At 42.9% G+C, this 4,154-nt stretch overlaps 1 pseudogene; it reads left to right on the top strand.

The window, feature by feature from the left end:
• The first annotated feature begins 3,304 nt into the window (after positions 1-3,304).
• On the top strand, positions 3,305-3,877 carry LOC102419783 (annotated as a pseudogene).
• The last annotated feature ends 277 nt before the right edge of the window (positions 3,878-4,154 follow it).

Below are 4,154 nucleotides of genomic sequence, written 5' to 3'. Positions count from 1 at the left end.
GAAGAAGAAGAAGACATAAATGACCAATAGCAGAAATGAATGAGGGAACATCATCACAGCTCCAACAGATATGAAAAAGGATGGCAAGGGAATATTTTCAACAACTTTATGGCAATAAATTTGATGACAAATTCCTTAAAAGATAGAAACTACCAAAGATTACTAAAGAAGAATTAGATAACTCAAATAGTGTTCTAGCTGTTCTAAGTTACATCCTTACCAATTGGTCTAGATAATTTCGCTTTTGAACTCTACTAAGTGTTTTTAAATATACAAAGGGATAGTAGATCTGGGGGCAGGGGTAGTAGAGAGAAATAATCTCAATTGTGGTATGAGTTACAGAATGTATACAGTCTTCAAAATTCTTCAAGCTACACCTAAAAAAGGTGAATTTTACTGTATGTATATTATACCTCAATAAACCTGAATAAGAAAAAAATGTAAAAGGGGTAACTACTAGTATTTGGGTGCCAATAACCCAGGCAGAGTCTGAAGTAGCAAAGAGAGTGCTCTGACGACATTTCTCAGGAAAGCAAGTGGAGACAGAATGGTGGGTATCATACCAGTTTGGGTGGAGGGCTTACCCACAAGCACAAGCTCCACTTGAAGCCATACCAAGGTCCCACCTTCAGCTCTACACCTCACAGGCTCTGCAAGAACACGAAACCAGTCTGACCTCTACGGGATTTCTCTCAGATGGTGAAATATTTTTCTTCCTCCTCCAAGGTTCCTGGGAGAAAGTGCATGTAAATGTGCGAGCAGGGTTCTCGCAGAATGAACAGAGGGCCCAGATGTCGCCAAGCAAGCCCTTTCCCCTGGGAAATAACCTGCTATTCCCAAATGTGAAAGAGACTCCTTGAGTTTAACAACAGACACATGAAAAAGTGACTGAAATCTATATCTTGGCTGAAAGAAAAGAAATGCACAAACCTAAAGAATTCTGTTTGTCTCCCTTTCAGTCCCAGGTCCCAAGATTTTATTAAAGATTGAAAGTGTCACTTCTACATCCAATTCCCATCGTTTCTGTTTTATTTTGCTACACCTTGTGACTGGTATGGGCTGAATTGTGTCCCCGTCCCCCAACCTAACCCCTAGTACCTTAGAATGTAACTATATTTGGAGATAGGGTCTTTAAAGAGATAATTAAGGCTAAATGAGGTCGCTAGCGTGGGCCTTAATTCCATTTGGCTGGTATCCTTATAAGGAGATTAGAACACAGAGAGAGGAGGCTATGTAAAGACAGAGAGAAAATGGCCATCTGCAAGCCAGGGAAAAAAGGCATTCAGAAAAGCACTAATAACAACAACCCTGCACATACCTTGACCTAGGTCTAGAATTATGGGAAAATAAATTTTTGTTGTTTAAGCCACTCCCTGGTTCATTGTGTCAGCCCTGAGAGATTCAATAGTGACTTTCTCTGTCCTGCGCGCATATCAAATGCAGTTAAAACCCTGGATTAGGAAGCTGTGATCTCTACCCTGCTGGACCCAAGCCAGGGCCTTCACATAAAAGGCAAGAAACTACAAATGAGCGGGTCCCACATTGAGCCAGATGTAACTCAACCGAGCTGGATGCTTATTTCACAATGGCTAACATGCAATTGCAGTGTGAGCCCTTTCTGTGTGACATCCTGATGGCATTGCGCCTTCCTGGTGCCCATATTTGAAAATGGACTAAACAGGCATTTGGTTTGTTATATATTTTCACCTGAACAAATTTTATTCCTGAATCCAGCTCATCCTTTTCCTTGTTTATTGCTAATTCAGATGTGACAGTGAGCTATGCTGGGTGACAGTAATTTTGTATCCCGCCCCCCCCAAAAAAGATCACAACAATAATGTAAGAGTCCCCCAAAAAAGAGTAAGAAGAAGACGAGTGAGGATATTTATTTTTAGCTGACACAGACTGAGCGTCTACTCTGGACCAGCCATTGAGAGTACAAAGAGATAGGCGAAATGCCTCTTGGTCAAGGCAAACATGGACTTGGGGCTCATATCTTCCCAGAAATGGCTACTTTACATCATAGTGGTTCACAACAAGGATTTTAAAACCAGAATGGCCTGTATTCGAATTCTGGCTTCATCACTAATTGCTCTATTTATTTGTCAAGTTTTTCATCTCTCTGGGGCCTCAGTTTCCTCATCTGTAAGACGGTAGTTGTATTATTGCTAGAAGACATTTATTAATTGACCTCATTCATGCTCAGTAGAAACCAATAGCATTTGTATAAGAATTTGGGACATTGCAATGCACTTTTAGATATGTTATTGTTTTTCTCACTCAAGTGCCTCTGTGAATCAAGGAAAGGTATTGCTATACTTGTCATATTTGTAAGAAAACTGAGTCTAGCCTGGCTGGTGTAGCTCAGTGGTTGAGCATCAACCCATGAACTAGGAGATCACGGTTCAATTCCTGGCCAGGGCATATACATGGCTTGTGGGCTGGATCCCCAGTAGGGGGTGGGCAGGAGGCAGCTGATCAATGATTCTCTCATCATTGATGTTTCTTTCTCTCTCTCCCTCTTCCTTCCTATCTCTGAAATCAGTGTGTGTGTGTGTGTGTGTGTGTGTGTGTGTGTGTGTGTGTGTGTTTATGTATCTGAGTCTAAAGAGGTGAGATGGCTTGCCCATGGCCACACAGGGAGGCAGTTTTAGACTCAGTTCCAGGTCTTGGAACTCATAATGGTCTGCTCTTTTCCATTTATACACTGCCTTCTCCTTCATTAAAAGTGATGCGAAGGCCTTTGGTTGCTTTAGGCAATGATTTATTTCAAAAGCTGCTTTCCCTCCTGAAAGTTAAAATCAACAACCTATAAACCAGGCAGACTCCAACTACACCAGACAAATACTACTCTACTAAATGCCTGTTACTAGAATGACCAGTAGCAACAATGATGATCTTCACAAGAAATTCATGCACCTCCCTTGGGGCTTCCTGCCTGGAATCAGGTCATTTTAAGAAGTCATTTCATATCACTGTCCATTGAAAGGCAACTGCGATTGGTGTGCGCAGAGCACACTACCTGAAGGCAGCCCACTCCCTGAGCTTTGGCTGCTGAAGGCAAGGGCCATTAACTGGCCTTCCAGTTCTGCATCACAGAATTCTACCAGGGTGACCCTGAGTGAGCCCAGGGTCAAAGGCCATTGCCTGGGGTGTGCTCTCTGAAGCAGATATCTCTGGGCCTGGGCCTTGGATTGTAAATCAGTATTGCTTAGACTTTCTTGGATGCAATGCTCAGTAAAAAAAAAAAAAAAAAAAAAGGCAGACGACGACGACGACGGCCCTGGAGCCGCCGTGACCAGCCATGGTGAACCCCATCGTGTTCTTCAACATCGACGGCGAGCCCTTGGGCCACGTCTCCTTCGAGTTGTTTGCAGACAAAGTTCCAAAGACAGCAGAAAACTTCTGTGCTCTGAACACTGGGGAGAAAGGATTTGGTTAAAAAGGATCCTGCTGTCACAGAATTATTCCGGGATTTATGTGCCAGGGTGGTGACTTCACATGCCATAATGGGCACAGGCGGCAAGTCCATCTATGGGAAGAAATGTGAGGATGAGACCTTCATCCTAAAACATACAGGTCCTGGCATCTTGTCCATGGCAAATGCTGGACCGAACACAAATGGCTCCCAGTTTTTCCTCTGCGCTGCCAAGCCTGAGTGGGTGGGTGGCAAGCATGTGGTCTTCGCCAGAGGACAGAAGGCCTGGATATTGTGGCAGCCATGGAGCGCTTTGGGTCCAGGAATGGCAAGGCCAGCAAGAAGATCACCATTGCTTACTGTGGGCAACTCTAAGAAATTTGATTTGTGTTTTTATCTTAACCACCAGACCATTCCTTCTGTAGCTCAGGAGAGCACCTCTTCACCCCAATTTGCTTGGAATGTTCTATAATCTTTGTGCTCTTGCCACAGTTCATTGGGTTCCATAATTTCCTTACCCCTTCCCAGTCTAGCTGGATTGCCGAGTTAAGTTTATGATTATAAAATAAAAACTAAACAGTTGTCTGTAAAAAAAAAAGATATTTACATCATGAACCAGTTACAGGAATATTTGAAAACAATGGGTAGAGAAATCAGTTTAGCAGTTTAGTGAGAACACACAGTTTTAATAATTAATTGGAATGGAATGGGATGGAACTGAATGGAACAGAATAAA

Source organism: Myotis lucifugus, unplaced genomic scaffold, assembly GCF_000147115.1.
Source record: "Myotis lucifugus unplaced genomic scaffold, Myoluc2.0 scaffold_27, whole genome shotgun sequence".
NCBI classification, from domain to species: Eukaryota; Metazoa; Chordata; class Mammalia; order Chiroptera; family Vespertilionidae; genus Myotis; species Myotis lucifugus.
Note: the sequence above shows the minus strand (reverse complement) of the source record. Positions and strands in the feature narration are given on the sequence as shown.